Source organism: Symsagittifera roscoffensis, chromosome 5 (genome assembly GCF_963678635.1).
Source record: "Symsagittifera roscoffensis chromosome 5, txSymRosc1.1, whole genome shotgun sequence".
Taxonomy (NCBI): Eukaryota; Metazoa; Xenacoelomorpha; order Acoela; family Convolutidae; genus Symsagittifera; species Symsagittifera roscoffensis.
The window spans coordinates 33,152,621-33,172,948 of record NC_087066.1 but is presented as its reverse complement, the minus strand read 5'-3'; the positions used below and the strand labels follow the sequence as shown (position 1 = coordinate 33,172,948).

General features: G+C 30.9%; 1 protein-coding gene across 3 annotated transcripts in view; it reads right to left on the bottom strand.

Annotated features, from left to right (window-relative positions):
• The window catches only part of LOC134846252 (latent-transforming growth factor beta-binding protein 1-like), a 212,387-nt gene that overhangs the window by 74,098 nt on the left and 117,961 nt on the right, over nucleotides 1–20,328 (bottom strand). The gene's annotated exons all lie outside the window — the stretch shown is intronic.

The following is a 20,328-nucleotide window of genomic DNA, read 5'->3' as shown; positions in this document are numbered from 1 at the left end:
AAATAGTACTGTTGGATGTTTTGATCTAAGTATTAGAAAAACCGTATTCTGGGAGAATTTATATTATAGCTTAGCAATCTCTCAGAAGTGACGAGAGTATAAGTTCAGATTGGGTGAATAGTCTTGAGTTTGTTGACATAAGATTCATTTTTTGTTTCAATGTGTGATTGTAATAAGGCTAGGCAGCCGCTAGCCTGAAACGGTTGGTCCGGATCTGGAATAGTATTTGATTTTTGCTCCGTGAGGATTGTTCTGATTTCTTCAAATCGTCTCATGTTCTGTTTTTCATGGAAAATTATTTTTTGTCTGAGAACATTATAAAAAGGTCTCAAAACGAAATGCATATTGAATTAAAAATCTTAGCATTCCAAGAAATTTTTAGATTTTCATCTCATTTGATGGAGGTTGAAGTTTTATTATTGCGTTTATGCGAGATTTTTAAGGAGTGATTGTATTTCTTTCATTAATATGTCCAAGGAAACTTACACAAGTAAGGAAAAAATGTTATTTGTCCGGGACTGCTTTCATGTTTTCTTTAAGTAGTATTTGGTGGTATTTATCCAATACTTTAAACATTTCGTGATTTGTTTGTGATTATGCTATATGCTCAATACGTTATTATTTTTTTTTTTGAAAATGAATGGTCAAAACGTTTTACTCATAAATGCTGAAAATCTTGCCGGTCTTCTGAAAATCCATAAAAAATCTATTGAATTCATATTGTTGACTTCCAATACCGACTTATGTTAAGCGACGTGATTGTTCATCTAGAGGCATTCGATTGTATGCAGTGTTCATGCCAGCTGTTGTAAAGTGTTTTCCGTTTTTTTTTGTGAGAATCACTTGAATTGGTTCTATGGGCCAGTTATAATTAGGTTCATCAAAGAGTGAGTTGGGGTATCTTGCGTCTCTAACGATTTTTAATAGTTCTCCTTTAGCTAGAATAACAACAGGATTTAATAATATGTTTACTTTTGGTTGTTCTTTTTTTTTACTGGAGAAATGATTTAGTATTGTTCTAATTTGTCTAGTAATCTTTCGATTTTATCTTGCAAGTGAATTGAAATTCTAGTTGCTCGTTGTTTTTTGAAAATTGCGTCAAGTTTTAGAGGTAGATGTGCTAGTGAATCTACTTTTCTAACATAGATTTTGGATGTAGCGTAAACTATTGAGTATTTAAGTAGTAGTTCTGCTAGTGTTCAAATTCTTGTTGTGTAATTTGAGAGTATTGAAAATTGAATGTTCTAACAAACTTTTGTAGTTCAGTGTATGTTGGTTTAAAATAAGGTGTTTCTGTAAATTATTTTATGTTTCGTTTTCGATCACTTATTATAATTTCAGTTGATAGTTCTTCCTTAAGAATTGTTGATTGGCATTTATCTAATAATTTCAAGTTATTGTATACTCTATATGCTATATCTATTGTTAGAGAAATTGTGTTGCATTTGTTTCAAAATAACCTAAAAATCATAGAGGTAAGGTTATTTTATAAGGAGGGTCATTGTATGCGTGTAAAGAAATGATATCTGAATTTAAATTTTTTGTCTATTCAATTGATGAGATCGTTCCTCCAAAAAAAGAGTTCAAGGTCTGACATGTATAGTCGTTGATTGTTTTGTTTCATGTTGTATTATTGGACCTGACTTATTGAGAACTTATATACTTATCCTGCTAGTGGTTTTAGGTGTTTTCGTTCTTTCTTTCATTTAGGGTAAAATTAGAAGAAAAATGAATGTTATTTATTTAATCTTTGAAAAAATATAGGTGATAAGTTTTTCATTCTTGTATATTTATCCTTTATAAGCATTTTGCTATTTAGGAAATTAATAGTGGGATTATATTTAAAAATAAATGGTATCCCAACGATATTATGCTTAATATATGTGATATGGAATGATTGTTTGAAAAAAATAGGTAAACATTTATTTTGTTCCATTGTTCGAGTGGGAACAAGGAGTAGTTGAAATTTTCCAAAATTTGTTGAACACGATCCTTGTGCTGTAGCAATTTTGCTCGAGGTCTTTGAAGATAATAATTTTGGATCTAAAGTTTGTTATTCATTCCATGTGGTAATGTTTATTTCACTTGATTCTGCTCCTGAGTCTATTAAAAAACCCTTTTCGAGGTCTGTTGATTGAAAATCTTTGCTCTTTGGACTTTCTAAGAAAAATGGGATTGTTCATTTTTTGTATGTAGTTGTACTTTTTTTGCTGTATTCTGGTATGTACTTGAACTTACTTTAAGTTCTTGTTCGGTATAGTCTGTTATATTTTTGTATGGTCGGAATTTTTAAATTATGATTTTTGTTTCGATAATAAATCCATTCGATGGGTGTTTCGTATTCATTTTCAATTTGAAGCAAGTTTATTGAAAGCGTGTTTTCTGTTTCGCTCTCATCATCTGTGGATTCACAATTTATGTGATTTAGTTAAAACTCTGAGTTTTTGGTGTTAGCAATACCGGGAGGGTCTGATTGGGTTTCTTCAACTGATTGTATTTAGTTGATATGTCTTTGATGTTTAGGTTTGCTACTTCTTTATTTTTGTTGTGAAATTTGATATTGTGTATTATTCCTATTGAGTGACTGAGAATAATTTTTTTCTCGATTTGATTTAATAGAATTTTGGTTATTCGAAATTTCACGTGATCTATTGTGATATTTATTATAGTTTAATCTATTGTTTGAATAGTTTCGTGATCTTTTATCTGGGTATTGTCTATTACTGTTGTTTGAGTAGTTTCTGTTTCGGTTATAAGGGGAATTTCTAGAACGGTTGCTTGAATAACACCTATCTCGAGAATTTGAATTTCTATTGTAATTGATTAATTAAAGTTTCCATTGTAACAATTTCTATTGTAATTGGAGTAATTATTTCAGTTTGAGTTTGATCTTGAATAAATATTTTGGTAATGTTTTTACTGTTTGATAGCTTATATCTAATTTATGAGAAATTGCGTGATTTCCTTTGATCTGAAGATCTTCCGCTGTAAATATTTCTGTAAGGTGATTGTTGTCTAGAGGTACTTTGGTTATCTGGAAGTGGTTTTCCTGAACTATTGTTACTGTGAATGTTTTTGTTCGGTAAATTTTGACTTTTTTTCATGTATTGATAAAGTGATTTATTTGGTTCTCTACATTTCTGTGATTTTTTCTCTTGTTCTCCTGTTCTTTTGTCTACTTTGAGCAATGCTATTTCCTTATCTACGCAATAGTTACAGAATTTTTTGAAGGATGTTTATCTTTAAATTTTGGATTTTTCTCGTTGATATTTAATATATGAAAGATTTTTTCAGCCAGTTCATTGTCAGAGTTATGAATGTTTTTTTTATTTGTGAAGTAGTTGGTATAATTTGGTAAAGTAAGATATTTTAGTTATCTGGAAATGGTTTTCCTGAACTATTGTTGCTGTGAAAGTTTTGTTTGGTAAATTTTGACTTTTTTTTCCATGTATTGATAAAGTGATTTATTTGGTTCTCTACATTTCTGTGGTTTTTTCTTGTTATCCTGTTCTTTTTTTTGTCTACTTTCAGCAATGCTAGTTCCTTGTCTACGCAGTAGTTACACAGTTCTTTGAATGATGGTTTCTATTTAAATTTTGGATTTTTTCGTTGATATTTAATATATGAAAGATTTTTTCAGCTAACTCAGTGTCAGAGTTATGAATGTTATTTATTTGTGAAGTAGTTGATGTGAAGTAGTAGATGATAGTCTACAAATTTTGTTGCATAGAAATATTTGATGTTGTTTGTTTCTTTAAGAATCGAACGTTTTTGAAACTTCTTGTGTGAATCAAGTGTGGTGAAACTGAAATAGGTAAGAGATATCTACAGGTAAAACTGAAAACTATTTTTGGGCTGCGCCATCAAGTGTGGTTTGGATTAGAGCTGTGCGATTATGTATCCAATTTTGATAAAGTGGTGTACTTACTGGTTCAGTTCCTATACTTAAAATTAAAATGGCTGTGACTGCGTTCAAATAGTCTTCAACTGGGTATTCGAGGTCTGTTCCTGTGAAAACCAGCTATAGGTAAAACTGAAAACCAATTTTGGGCTGCGCCATCAAGTGTGGTTTGGATTAGCGCTTTGCGATTATGTATCCAATTTTATGGAAGTGGTGTATTTTCTAGTCCAGTTTTTGTATTTATATTTAAATTGGCTGTGACTGCGTTTAAATAGTCTTCAACTGAGTATTCAGGATCTGTTCGTGTGAATACCATTAGTGGTTAATTAGAGGACATAGAAGATCCACCCATAAGTTATGGATTTATAGTCATTTGTAGTAATTCTGCGGCACTTGGTATTTGTGAAAAATTCTAAGTTGTGTTTTTGTTAATTCATGTTGTTGTAAATAATAAGGTAATGGGTTTTCATTTTGCATTTGACTTGATTGATATATTTGTGTTTTTTTAGTAGCTTGTGGTCGAAAGTTATTATTATATGATGTTGGATTATGTCTTGTTTGTCGTGTTTGATCGTTTCAAGTTTGTGGTTCGAAAAGATCTGTGTGATAAGTAGGATCTGGTTGATCATTTTTCCATGTTTTGTTTTGCTGATTTGTACTGAATAGTTGTTGATTTTGACTATGGTAATCTTCATCTTAAACATAATTGCATTAATTAGACGTATTTATTTAAAAAAATTAGGCTTCCAAGAGATTCTTGGATTTTCTTTTTATTTGATGGAGGTTGAAGTTTTATGATTGCGTCTATGCGAGATATTAAGGGAGTGATTGAATTTTCTTCATTATTATGTCCAAGGAATTTGACACGAGTGAGGAAAAAATGTGATTTGTCTGGGGCTGCTTTCTTGTTTTCTTTAAGTAGTATTTGGTGGTATTTATCCAACACTTTAAACATTTCGTGTTTTATTTGTGATTGCATGAAAACCTTGTCCTAATTTGTTATGCCATTTTTACTGAGAATGAGTGGTCAAACAGTTATGCTCATAAATGCTGAAAATGCTGCTTGTCCTATGGAAACTCCGTAGTAAAGTTTATTGAATTCGTTTTGTTGTTTTCCAATAATGAATTATGCTAAGCGTCGTGATTGTTCATCTAGTGGCTTTTGATTGTATGTGTCTTGATTGTCGTGTTTGTCGTGTTCGATCGTTTCAAGTTTGTGGTTCGAAACGATCCGGTTGATAAGTAGGATCGGGTTGATCATTATTCCAAATTGTTGTGTTGTTGATTTTTACTGAATCGTTGTTGATTTTGACTATGGTTATCTTCATCTTAAACATAATTGCCTTAATGAGACTTAACTGAGCAATCCAAGAGACTCTTCGTTTTTTTTATTTGATGGAGGTTGAAGTTTTATTATTGCGTCTATGCGAGATATTATTGGAGTAATTGAATCGGCTTGAATATTATGTCCAAATTTTCACGAGTGAGCAAAAAATGTGATTTGTCTGGGGCTGCTTTCATGTTTTCTTTAAGTAGTATTTGGTGGTATTTATCTAATACTTTAAACACTTCGTGTTTTGTTTTTGATTGCATGAAAACTTTTACCTAATTTGTTATGCCATTTTCACTGAGAATGAGTGGTCAAAAAGTTTTAATCATAAGTGCTGAAAATGCTGCTAGTCCTAAGGAAATTCCATAGAAAAGCCTATTGAATTCGTATTGTTAATTTCAAATAATGAATTACGTTAAGCGTCGTGATTGTTCATCTATTGGCATTTGAGTGTAGGCAGTGTTAGTGTCAGCGGTTGTAAAGTGTTTTTCATTTATTTTTGTGAGAAATATTGAATTGGTTCTATGGTCTAATTACATTTAGGTTCATCACAGAGCGAATTGAGGTATCTTGCGTCTAGAACGATTTTTAATGGTTCTCCTTTAGCTAGATTAATAACGCGATTTATGATTATGTTTCCTTTTGGTTGTTCTTCTTTATTTACTGGAGAGATGATTTCGTATTGTTCTAATATGTCTAGGAATCTATTGACTTTATCTTGCATGTGAATTGGAACCTTACTTGCTCGTTGTGTTTTGAAACTTGCGTCAGGTTTTGGAAGTAGATTTAGTGGTGAACCTACTTTTCCGGCATCGAATTTAGATGTAGCGTAAATCAGTGGGTATTTAAGTAGTTCTGCTATTTTTTCAAAATCTTATTGTGTAGTTTGAGAGTGTTGAAAATTGAACATCCTGAGAAAAAGTTTTTGTTCAGTGTCTATTTCGATATCTGAAGTGTTGGTTTAAAATAATGTGTTTTTGTGAAGCAGTATGTGTTTCGTTTTTTATCATTTATTATTTTATTAATTGATAAATCGTCATTAAGAATTGATCATTGGCATATACTTAAAAACCTCGAAATATTATTTACTCTATATGCTAATTCTTTTGATGGAGAAATTGTTGCATTTGTTTCACAATAACCCAAAAATCCTAGAGGTAATGTTATTTTATAAGGAGAATTATAGTATACGTGCACAGAAATTGTATCTGATTTCGTATGTTTTGTGTATTTAATTGATGAGATCTTTACTCGAAAAAAAATAATGAACTGGCTTGAATTCAAGGTCTGACCTGTATAGTCGTTGTTTGTTTTGTTTCATTTTGTGTTGGTGGACTTGATTTATTGAGAAGTTATATACATATCCTGCTAGTGGTTTCATTGTTTTTGTTCTTGGTTATATATAGGGTTAAATTTGGAGAAAAATGGAGGTTGTTTATTTAATTTTTGAAAAAATGTGAGTGATGTGTTTTTCATTCTTGTATATTTATCCTTTATAAGTGTTTTGCTTTTTAAGGATAAAAATAGTGGGGGTTTATATTGTAATCAATGGTATCCCAACGATATTATGTATAATATCTGTGATATGGAATGTTTGTTTGGAAGGTTTACTTAAAATTTTTTTTGTTCCATTGTTCCAGTGGGAACAAGGAATACTTGAATTTTTTCCAAAAATTGTTGAACTTGATCCTTGTGCTGTAGCTAATTTGCTTTGAGGTCTTTGAAGGTAATAATTTGGTATCTAAAGTTTTCATTTCAATCTATGTGCGAATGTTTATAGTGGTTGATTCTGCTCCTGAATCTAATAAAAAATCAACTTCGAGGCCTGTTGATTGAAAATATTTGCTATTTGGACTTTCTAGGAGAAGTGGGATTGTCCAGTTTTTTTTCCTTTGATATTTGTACTTTATTTGCTGTATTCTGGTATTTATTGATTTACTTGAACTTCCTTTAATTTCTCGTTCGATATAGTCTGCTGTGTTTTGTGTATTATCAGCATTTTTTAAAAATTTTGTTATTGTTTTGATAATAATTCGATTCGATGTGTGTTTCGTATTCATTTTCATTTTCATTTTGAAGCATGATTTTTGAAAACGTGTTTTCTGTTTCGCTCTCATCATCTGTAGATTCACAATTTTTGTGATTTAGTTAAAACTCTGACTTATTTGTGGTATCAATACCGGGAGGGTCTGATTGGGTTTCTTCAGTTGATTGTACTTGGTTGATTTGTCTTTGATGTTTTGATGTGCTACTTCTATAGTTTTGTTGTGAATTTTGATTTGTGTATTTTTCCCATTGGGTGAATGAGAATAATTTTTTGTCGATTTGAATAAATAGACTTTCGATTCTTGGAAATTTCACGTGATCTATTGTGATAATTATTAAACTTTGATCTTTTGTTTGAATAGTTTCGTGATCTTTTATCTGGTTTTCATCCATTCCTATTGTTTGAGTAGTTTCTCTAACGGTTAAATGAAGAATTTCTAAAGCGGTCGTTTGAAAAATATCTATCTCGAGAATTTGAATGATAACGATTTCTTTTGTAATTGGAGAAATTACTTTCGTTTGAGTTTGATCTTGAATAAATATTTCGATATTGATTTTTTTACTGTTTGATCGATTATATCTATGATGTGAAAATTTTCGTAAATTTTTTTGATCTGGAGATCTTCCGCTGTAGTTATTTCTGTAAAGCTATTGTTGTCTATGGATGTTATGCTCTGTTTTCTATCGCTGTTTTACCTAATTGTGGTGGTAGTGTCATCATTAAAATTTCTGTCATTTTTGTGTTTTTACAGTCATGCGTATTAAGGGATTATGCTTTTCTCACCAATGTTTCGATTCTTAGTGCAAGTTGTTTAATTGTTTCAATTGGGAGTCTTTGAATATCGTTGCATAGAACTCTTTGATGTTGTTTGTTTCTTCTAGAGCCAAATATGTTCGTAAATTCTTGCGTTAATCAAGTGTGGTAAAACTGAAGTAGGTAAAGCATATCTATAGCTAAAACTGAAAACCAGTTTTGGGCTGCGCCATCAAATGTGGTTTGAGTAGGAGCTTTGGGATTATGTATCCAATTTTGATGAAGTGGTGTATTTACTGGTTCATTCCTATGTTTAAAGTTGAATTGGCTGTGACTGCATTTAAATAGTCTTCAACTGAGTATTCAGGATCTGTTCGTGTGAATACCATTAGTAGTTTATTGGAAGACATAGAAAATCCACCCATAAGTTATGGATTTAATGTCATTTGTAGTAATTCTGCGGCATTTGGTATTTGAGAAAAGTTCCAAGTTGTGTTTTTGTTAATTCGTTTGTAAATAATATGGTAATGGGTTTTCATTTTGCATTTGACTTGATTGATATATTTGTGTTTTTTTAGTATTTTGAAAGTTATTATTATATGATGTTGGATTATGTCTTGTTTGTCGTGTTTGATTGTTTCAAGTTTGTGGTTCGAAAAGATCTGTGTTAAAAGTAGGATCTGGTTGATCATTATTCCATGTTTTGTTTTGCTGATTTGTACTAAATAGTTGTTGATTTTGACTATGGTAATCTTCATCTTAAACAAAATTGCATTAATTAGACGTATTTATTTAAAAAACTTAGGATTCCAAGAGATTCTTGGATTTTCTTTTTATTTGATGGAGGTTGAAGTTTTATGATTGCGTCTATGCGAGATATGAAGGTAGGGATTGAATTTCCTTTATAATTATTTTCAAGGAATTTGACACGGGTGAGGAAAAGATGTGATTTGTTTGGGGCTGCTTTCTTGTTTTCTTTAAGTAAGTATTTGGTGGTGTTTATCCATCACTTTAAACATTTCGTGTTTTATTTGTGATTGCATGAAAACCTTGTCTTAATTTGTTATGCCATTTTTACTGAGAACGAGTGGTCAAAAAGTTTAACTCATAAATGCTGAAAATGCTGCTTGTCCTTTGGAAATTCCGTAGTAAAGTTTATTGAATTCGTTTTGTTGTTTTCCAATAATGAATTATGTTAAGCGTCATGATTGTTCATCTAGTGGCTTTTGATTGTATGCTGTTTTCATGTCAGCTGTTGTAAAGTATTTTCCATTTCTTTTTGCATGAAATAATTGAATTGGTTCTATGGACCATTTACATTTAGGTTCATCAAAGAGTGAATTGAGGTGTTTTGCGTCGAGAACGATTTTTAATGGTTCTCCTTTAGCTAGAATAAAAACGGGATTTATGAATATGTTTTCTCTTGATTGTTCTTCTTTATTTACTGGAGAGAAGATTTCGTATTGTTTTAATATGTCTAGTAATTTTTTGACTTTATCTTGCAAGTGAATTGGAACTTTACTTGCTCAATGTTTTTTGAAACTTGAGTCAGGTTTTAAAGGTAGATGTAGAGGTGAACCTACTTGTCCGGCATCGAATTGGGGTGTAGCGTAAAACATTGGTTATTTGAGTAGCAGTTCTGCTATTTTTTCAAATTCTTGTTGTGTAGTTTGAGAGTGTAGAAAATTGAACATTCTGAGAAATTTTTGTTGTTCAGTGTATATTTATATATCTGAAATGTTGGTTTGAAATAAGGTGTTTTTGTGAAGCAGTGTGTGTTTCGTTTTTTAGCTTATATTATTTTATTAATTGATAAATCGTCATTAAGAATTGTTGACTGACATATATCTAAAAATTCAAGATATTATTTACTCTATATGCTAATTCTTTTGTTGGAGAAATTGTTGCATTTGTTTCACAATAACACAAAAGTCATACAGATAATGTTATTTTAAAAGGAGAATTATTGTATACATGTAAGAAATTATATCTGATTTTGTATTTTTGTGTGTTCAATCGATGAGATCGTTACGAATTTGCTTGAATTCAAGGTCTGACATGTATAGTCGATGTTTGTTTTGTTTCATGTTGTATAGGTGGACTTGGCTTATTGACAAGTTACATATATATCCTGCTAGTGGTTTTATTTTTTTCGTTCTTGGTTATATATAGAGTTAAATTTGAAGAAAAATGGAGGTTGTTTATTTAATCTTTGAAAGAATGTGAGTGATGTGTTTTTCATTCTTGTTTATTTATCCTTTATATGTATTTTGCTATTTAGGATACTATTAGTGGGAATATATTTAGTAAAAAAAGGTATCCTAACGATATTATGTATAATATCTGTGATATGGAATGTTTGTTTGAGAGGTTTAGTTAAAAGTTTTATTGTTCCAATGTTCCAGTGGGAACAAGGAATACTTGAATTTTTCCGAAAATTGTTGAACTTGATCCTTGTGCTGTAGCTAACTTGCTTTGAGGTCTTTGAAGGTAATAATTTGGTATCTAAAGTTTTTTATTTCAATCTATGTGCGAATGTTTATAGTGGTTGATTCTGCTCCTGAGTCGAATAAAAAATCAACTTCGAGGCCTGTTGATTGAAAATATTTGCTATTTGGACTTTCTAGGAGAAGTGGCATTGTCCAGTTTTTTTTTTGGTATACGTACTTTATTTGCTTTATTCTGGTATATTTTGATTGTACTTGAACTTCCTTTAATTTCTCGTTCGGTATAGTCTGCTATGTTTTGTGTATTGTCGGGATTTTTAAAAAATTTTGTTATTGTTTTGATAATAATTCGATTCGATGGGTGTTTCGTATTCATTTTCATTTTGAAGCATGATTATTGAAAGCGTGTTTTCTGTTTCGCTCTCATCATCTGTGCATTCACAATTTATGTGATTTAGTTAAAATTCTGAATTATTTGTGGTATCAATACCGGGAGGGTCTGATTGGGTTTCTTCAGTTGATTGTACTTGGTTGATTTGTCTTTGATGTTTAGATGTGCTACTTCTATAGTTTTGTTGTGAATTTTGATATTGTGTATTATTCCCATTGGGTGACTGACAATAATTTTTTGTCGATTTGGATATATAGACTTTCGATTCTTGGAAATTTCACGTGATCTATTGTGATAATTATTAAACTTTGATCTATTGTTTGAATAGTTTCGTGATCTTTTATCTGGTTTTTGTCCATTCCTTTTGTTTGAGTAGTTTCTCTAACGGTTAAATGAGGAATTTCTAAAACGGTGGTTTGAAAAATATTTATCTCGAGAACTTGAATGATTCGTGATTTTTTTGATCTGGAGATCTTCCGCTGTAGTTATTTCTGTAAAGCTTTTGTTGTCTAGAGGTATTATGATTGCCTGGAAGTGGTTTTCCTGAAATTTTCTTACTGTGAATGTTTTTGTTTGGTATATTTTGGTCTTTTTCTTGTATTGACAAATTGATTTATTTGGTTCTCTATTTTTCTGTGTTTGTTATTGTTATTCTGTTGGTTTTGTCTACATTCAGCATTGCTATGTCGATGTCTACGGCAATGGTTACAGCATTTTTTGAATGATGGTTTGCCTTTAATATTTGTTTTTTTTTCGCGTAGATCTTTAATATATGAATGATTCAATCAGCTTGTTCAGTGTCAGAGTCTTGAAACTTATTTATTTGAGAAGTACTTGTATGGAAAATGTTTAAGCATTATATATTAAAGTTTTCTGTTTCTTCCAGTTTCATAGTGTTTTCAGCTTGTTCCAGTATATCTACTAGTTTTCGAAAATCTATAGCGGCCTATCAAATTAAAGATGGATGTTATGCTCTCTTTTTTATCGCTATTTTCCCTAATTGTGGTGTTAGTGTCATCATTAAAATTTCTGTCATTTTTGTGTTTTTACAGTCATGCGTATTAAGGGACTATGCTTTTTTCACCAATATTTCGATTCTTAATGCAAGTTGTTTAATTGTTTCAATTGGGAGTCGTTGCAAATTAAAGATGGATGTTATGCTCTCTTTTCTATCGCTATTTTCCCTAATTGTGGTGATAGTGTCATCATCAAAATTTCAAAAATTTTTGTGTTTTTACAGTCTTGCGTATTAAGGGACTATGCTTTTCTCACCAATGTTTTGATTCTTAATGCAAGTTGTTTAATTGTTTCAATTGGGAGTCTACGAATATCGTTGCATAGAACTTTTTGATGTTGTTTGTTTCTTCCAGAGTCAAATATTTTCGTAAATTCTTGCATGAATCAAGTGTGGTAAAACTGAAGCAGGTAAAACATTTCTATAGCTAAAACTGACAAACATTTTTGGCCTGCGCCATCAAGTGTGGTTTGGGTTAGAGCTGCGGGATTATGTATCCAACTTTGATGAAGTGGTGTATTTACTGGTTCATTCCTAAGTTCAAAGTTGAATTGGCTGTGACTGCGTTTAAATAGTCTTCAACTGAGTATTCAGGATCTGTTCGTGTGAATACCATTAGTGGTTAATTAGAGGACATAGAAGATCCACCCATAAGTTATGGATTTATAGTCATTTGTAGTAATTCTGCGGCACTTGGTATTTGTGAAAAATTCTAAGTTGTGTTTTTGTTAATTCATGTTGTTGTAAATAATAAGGTAATGGGTTTTCATTTTGCATTTGACTTGATTGATATATTTGTGTTTTTTTAGTAGCTTGTGGTCGAAAGTTATTATTATATGATGTTGGATTATGTCTTGTTTGTCGTGTTTGATCGTTTCAAGTTTGTGGTTCGAAAAGATCTGTGTGATAAGTAGGATCTGGTTGATCATTTTTCCATGTTTTGTTTTGCTGATTTGTACTGAATAGTTGTTGATTTTGACTATGGTAATCTTCATCTTAAACATAATTGCATTAATTAGACGTATTTATTTAAAAAATTTAGGATTCCAAGAGATTCTTGGATTTTCTTTTTATTTGATGGAGGTTGAAGTTTTATGATTGCGTCTATGCGAGATATTAATGGAGTGATTGAATTTCCTTCATTATTATGCCCAAGGAATTTGACACGAGTGAGGAAAAAATAATGTGATTTGTCTGGGGCTCCTTTCTTGTTTTCTTCAAGTAGTATTTGGTGGTATTTATCCAACACTTTAAACATTTAGTGTTTTATTTGTGATTGCATGAAAACCTTGTCCTAACTTGTTATGCCATTTTTACTGAGAATGAGTGGTCAAAAAGTTTTACTCATAAATGCTGAAACTGCTGCTTGTCCTATGGAAATTCCGTGGTAAAGTTTTTTGAATTCGTTTTGTTGTTTTGCAATAATGAATTATGTTAAGCGTCGTGATTGTTCATCTAGTGGCTTTTGATTGTATGCTATTTTCATGTCAGCTGTTGTAAAGTATTTTCCATTTCTTTTTGCATGAATAATTGAATTGGTTCTACGGACCATTTACATTTAGGTTCATCAAAGAGTGAATTGAGGTGTTTTGCGTCGAGAACGATTTTTAATGGTTCTCCTTTAGCTATAATTAAAACGGGATTTATGAATATGTTTCCTCTTGAATGTTCTTCTTTATTTACTGGAGAGATTTTCTTACTGTGAATGTTTTTGTTTGGTATATTTTGGTCTTTTTCTTGTATTGACAAATTGATTTATTTGGTTCTCTATTTTTCTGTGTTTGTTATTGTTATTCTGTTGGTTTTGTCTACATTCAGCATTGCTATGTCCATGTCTACGGCAATGGTTACAGCATTTTTTGAATGATGGTTTGCCTTTAATATTTGTTTTTTTTTCGCGTAGATCTTTAATATATGAATGATTCAATCAGCTTGTTCAGTGTCAGAGTCTTGAAACTTATTTATTTGAGAAGTACTTGTATGGAAAATGTTTAAGCATTATATATTAAAGTTTTCTGTTTCTTCCAGTTTCATAGTGTTTTCAGCTTGTTCCAGTATATCTACTAGTTTTCGGAAATCTATAGCGGGCTATCAAATTAAAGATGGATGTTATGCTCTCTTTTCTATCGCTATTTTCCCTAATTGTGGTGTTAGTGTCATCATTAAAATTTCTGTCATTTTTGTGTTTTTACAGTCATGCGTATTAAGGGACTATGCTTTTTTCACCAATATTTCGATTCTTAATGCAAGTTGTTTAATTGTTTCAATTGGGAGTCGTTGCAAATTAAAGATGGATGTTATGCTCTCTTTTCTATCGCTATTTTCCCTAATTGTGGTGTTAGTGTCATCATCAAAATTTCAAAAAATTTTGTGTTTTTACAGTCTTGCGTATTAAGGGACTATGCTTTTCTCACCAATGTTTTGATTCTTAATGCAAGTTGTTCAATTGTTTCAATTGGGAGTCTACGAATATCGTTGCATAGAACTTTTTGATGTTGTTTGTTTCTTCCAGAGTCAAATATTTTCGTAAATTCTTGCATGAATCAAGTGTGGTAAAACTGAAGCAGGTAAAACATTTCTATAGCTAAAACTGACAAACATTTTTGGCCTGCGCCATCAAGTGTGGTTTGGGTTAGAGCTGCGGGATTATGTATCCAACTTTGATGAAGTGGTGTATTTACTGGTTCATTCCTAAGTTTAAAGTTGAATTGGCTGTGACTGCGTTTAAATAGTCTTCAACTGAGTATTCAGGATCTGTTCGTGTGAATACCATTAGTGGTTAATTAGAGGACATAGAAGATCCACCCATAAGTTATGGATTTATAGTCATTTGTAGTAATTCTGCGGCACTTGGTATTTGTGAAAAATTCTAAGTTGTGTTTTTGTTAATTCATGTTGTTGTAAATAATAAGGTAATGGGTTTTCATTTTGCATTTGACTTGATTGATATATTTGTGTTTTTTTAGTAGCTTGTGGTCGAAAGTTATTATTATATGATGTTGGATTATGTCTTGTTTGTCGTGTTTGATCGTTTCAAGTTTGTGGTTCGAAAAGATCTGTGTGATAAGTAGGATCTGGTTGATCATTTTTCCATGTTTTGTTTTGCTGATTTGTACTGAATAGTTGTTGATTTTGACTATGGTAATCTTCATCTTAAACATAATTGCATTAATTAGACGTATTTATTTAAAAAATTTAGGATTCCAAGAGATTCTTGGATTTTCTTTTTATTTGATGGAGGTTGAAGTTTTATGATTGCGTCTATGCGAGATATTAATGGAGTGATTGAATTTCCTTCATTATTATGCCCAAGGAATTTGACACGAGTGAGGAAAAAATAATGTGATTTGTCTGGGGCTCCTTTCTTGTTTTCTTCAAGTAGTATTTGGTGGTATTTATCCAACACTTTAAACATTTAGTGTTTTATTTGTGATTGCATGAAAACCTTGTCCTAACTTGTTATGCCATTTTTACTGAGAATGAGTGGTCAAAAAGTTTTACTCATAAATGCTGAAACTGCTGCTTGTCCTATGGAAATTCCGTGGTAAAGTTTTTTGAATTCGTTTTGTTGTTTTGCAATAATGAATTATGTTAAGCGTCGTGATTGTTCATCTAGTGGCTTTTGATTGTATGCTATTTTCATGTCAGCTGTTGTAAAGTATTTTCCATTTCTTTTTGCATGAATAATTGAATTGGTTCTACGGACCATTTACATTTAGGTTCATCAAAGAGTGAATTGAGGTGTTTTGCGTCGAGAACGATTTTTAATGGTTCTCCTTTAGCTATAATTAAAACGGGATTTATGAATATGTTTCCTCTTGAATGTTCTTCTTTATTTACTGGAGAGATGATTTCGTATTGTTTTAATATGTTTAGTAATTTTTTGACTTATCTTGCAAGTGAATTGGAACTTTACTTGCTCAATGTTTTTTGAAACATGAGTCAGGTTTTAGACGTAGATGTAGTGGTGATTCTACTTTTCCGGCATCGAATTGGGGTGTAGCGTAAAACATTGGGTATTTAAGTAGTAGTTCTGCTATTTTTTTCAATTTCTTGTTGTGTAGTTTGAGAGTGTTGAAAATTGAACATTCTGAGAAATTTCTGTTGTTCAGTGTATAACTATATATCTGAAATGTTGGTTGGAAATAAGGTGTTTTTGATAAGAAGTGTGTGTTTCGTTTTTTAGCTTTTATTATTTTATTATTTGATAAATCGTCGATAAGAATTGTTGATTGACATATATCTAAAAAATCCAAGATTTTATTTACTCTATATGCTAATTCTTTTGTTGGAGAAATTGTTGCATTTGTTTCACAATAACACAAAAGTCATACAGGTAATGTTATTTTAAAAGGAGAATTATTGTATACATGTAAGAAATTGTATCTGATTTTGTATTTTTGTGTATTCAATTGATGAGATCGTTACTCGAAAAAATTTATGAATTTGCTTGAATTCAAGGTCTGACATGTATAGTCGATGTTTGTTTTGTTTCATGTTGTATAGGTGGACTTGACTTATTGAAAAGTTATATACATATCCTGCTAGTGGTTTTATTGTTTTCGTTCTTGGTTATATATAGAGTTAAATTTGGAGAAAAATGGAGGTTGTTTATTTAATCTTTGAAAGAATGTGAGTGATATGTTTTTCATTCTTGTATATTTATCCTTTATATGTATTTTGCTATTTAGAATACTAATAGTGGGAATATATTTAGTATTAAAAGGTATCCCAACGATATTATGTATAATAATCTGTGATATGGAATGTTTGTTTGAGAGGTTTAGTTAAAAGTTTTATTTTTCCAATGTTCCAGTGGGAACAAGGAAAACTTGAATTTTTCCAAAAACTGTTGAACTTGATCTTTGTGCTGCAGCTAATTTGCTTTGAGGTCTTTGAAGGTACTAATTCGGTATCTAAAGTTTTTATTTCAATCTTTGGGCGAATGTTTATAGTAGTTGATTCTGCTCCTGAGTCTAATGAAAAAATCAACTTTATGGCCTGTTGATTGAAAATATTTGCTTTTTGGACTTTCTAGAAGTGGCTTTGTTCATTTTTTTTCCTTTGGTATTTGTACTTTATTTGCTATATTCTGGTATATATTGATTGTAGTAGAACTTCCTTTATTTTCTCGTTCGGTATAGTCTGTTATGTTTTGTGTATTGTGGGAATTTTCGAAATTGTTATTATTGTTTTGATAATAATTCGATGGGTGTTTTGTATTCATTTTCAATTTGAAGCATGATTAATGAAAGCGTGTATTCTGTTTCGCTCACATCATCTGTGGATTCAAAATTTATGTGATTCAGTTAAAACTCCGAATTTTTGGTGTTAGCAATACCGGGAGGTTCTGATTGAGTTTCTTCAACTGATTGTATTTGGTTGATTTGTCTTTGTTGTTTATGTTTGCTACTTCTTTATTTTTGTTGTAAAATTTGATTTTGTGTATTATTCCCATAGGATGACTGAGAATATTTTCTTTGTCGATTTGAATAAATAGAAATTCGATTCCTGGAATTTTCACATGATCTTTTGTGATAATTTATATACTTTGATCTACTGTTTGAATAGTTTCGTGATCTGGTTATTGTCCATTCCTAATGTTTGAACAGTTACTCTTTCGGTTAAATGAGAAATTTTTAGAATGGTTTTCTGAAAAATATCTTTCTGGAGAGTTTGAATTATAACGATCTCTATTGTAATTGGAGTAAATACTTTTGTTTGAGTTTGATCTTGAATAAATATTTCGATATTAATTTTAAAAACTATTTGATCAACTATATCTATGTTGTGAGAAACTTCGTGAGTTCCTTTAACTTGGAGATCTTCCGCTGTAGTTATTTCTGTTAATTGATTGTTGTCTAGAGAAATTATACTTACCTGGAAGTGGTTTTCCTGAACTATTTTTACTGTGAACGTTTTTGTTTGGTAAAATTTGTTTTTTTTTCATGTATTGATAAATTGTCTTATTTGGTTCTCTACATTTCTGTGGTTTGTTCTTGTTATTCTGTTGGTTTTGTCTACATTTAGCAATGCTATGGCCATATCTACGGCAATAGTTACACCATTTTGAATGATGCTTTGCCTTTAAAATTTGGATTTTTCTCGTAGATATTTAATATTTGAGGGATTTCTTCAGCTTGTTCAGTTTCAGATTCATGAATGTTATTTATTTGTGAAGTAGTTGTACGGAGGTTGCTCAAGCATTATAATTTTTATTTTTCTGTTTCTTCAAGTTTCATAGTGATTTCAGCTTGTTCCAGTCTATCTACTAATTTTCGGAAATCTATATCGGGTTCTCTAATTGAAGATGGATGTGATGCTCTCTTTTTTATTGCTATTTTCCGTAATTGTGGTGTTCATCATTAAAAATTCTGTCATTTTTGTGTTTTTATAGTCAAGCGTATTAAGGGAATATGCTTTACTTACCAATGTTTTGATACTTAGTGCAAGTTGTTTAAATGTTTCAATTGGGAGTCTACGAATTTCGTTGCATAAAACTCTTTGATGTTGTTTGTTTCTTTCAGAGTTAAATATTTTTGTAAATTCTTGTGTGAATCAAGTGTGGTAAAACTGAAACAGGTAAAACATATCTATAGGTAAAATTGAAAACCATTTTTGGGCTGCGCCATCAAGTGTGCTTTGGATAAGAGCTGCGGGATTATGTATCCAATTTTGATGAATTGGTGTATTTACTGGTTCAGTTCCTATATTTAAAGTTGAATTGGCTGTGGTTGCGTTTAAATAATCTTCAACAGAATATTCAAGATCACTTCCTGTGAATGCCATTAGTGGTTTATCAGAAGATATAGAAAATCCACCCATAAATTTTGGATTTATAGTCATTTGTAGTGATTCTGCGGTATTTGGTATTTGAGAAACTTTCTAAGTTGTGTTGTTGTACATTCATGTTGATGTAAGTAATAAGGAATGGGATTTCATTTTGAATTTGAGTTGATTGATCTATTTGTGTATTTTTAGGGTTTCGTGATTGAAAGTTTTTATTATATGATGTTGGGTTATGTCTTATTTGTCGAGTTTAATCGTTTTTTATGTATATGATTCGAAAAGATCTGGTTGATGAATAGGATCTGGTTGATCAATATTCCAATTAATGTTTTGTTGATTTGTATGGAATCGTTGTTGATTTTGACTATAGTAATCTTTATCTTCTGAATAATTTGGTTGATTACTTGTATGGTTTTTTAACTCATGTTTTTTTTGTGGATAAATGGATAGTTTTTGCTACGGTCAATTGCAGCTCGTGGTTGATCGTTAAAAATACTGTGTGAGAAGCTTGCTGAGGTCCGTTTCGATTATAGTTATGTGCTTGTGATTGATATTTTTACTGTTCATTTAGGGAGGTTTTGTTGTTTTGGATTTTTAGTGATAAATTGATTTATTTGGTTCTCAACATTTCTGTGGTTTGTTCAGGTTATTCTGTTGGTTTTGTCTACATTCAGCAATGCTATGTTGATGTCTATGGCGATAGTTACACCATTTTTTGAATGGTGGTTTGCCTTTAAAATTTGAATTTTTCTCGTAGATATTTAAACTGGTATTTGAGAAAATTTCTAAGTTGTGTTTTTGTAAATTCATGTTGTTGTAAATAGTATGGTAATGGGATTTCATTTTGCATTTGAGTTGATTGATATATTTGTGTAATTATAGGGTTTTGTGATTGAAAGTTTTTATTATATGATGTTGGGTTATGTCTTATTTGTCGTGTTTGTTGGCTTCGTGTATATGGTTCGAAAAGATCTGGTTGATAAATAGGATCTGGTTGATCAATATTCCAATTAATGTTTTGTTGATTTGTAAGGAATCGTTGTTGATTTTGGCCTTAGTAATCTTTGTCTTCTGAATAATTTGGTTGATTACTTGTATGGTTTTTTTACTCTTGTTTTTTTTTCTGGAAAAATGGATAATTTTTGGTACGATCAATTGCAGCTCGTGGTTGATCGTTAAAAAATACTGTGTGAAAAGCTTGCTGAGGTTCGTTTTGGTTATAGTTATGCGCTTGTGGTTGATTTTTTTACTGTTCATTTTCATTTCGGGGGGTTTTGTTGTTTTGGATTTTGCAAAAAAAGTTATAGTTTTGATCTGAAAAAATATTTCTCTTAGAAAATTTTTGATTATTTGTTTGACTTGATATCGTTACTGGTTTGAGTGTTTGATAATCAATTTGTATTTTGGATTAACGGAAAGTTTTAGTGTGGATTTTGCAGTTGTATGCGGAAATGCTGTATTTTTTTGGAGTTGTAAGTGTAGAATGAGTGGGGGAAATGCTTTGTTGCGATGTCGTTGGCCTTGTTTCGACTATTACTTCATTAAAGAATTGTGATGGAATTTGAATATGTGTTGTGTAAGATTTCTTGTTACATTAAATTTTTCTTTTGTATGATTGAAAAAACAGTTTAAGCTATTATTTCCTGTTCAGTCAG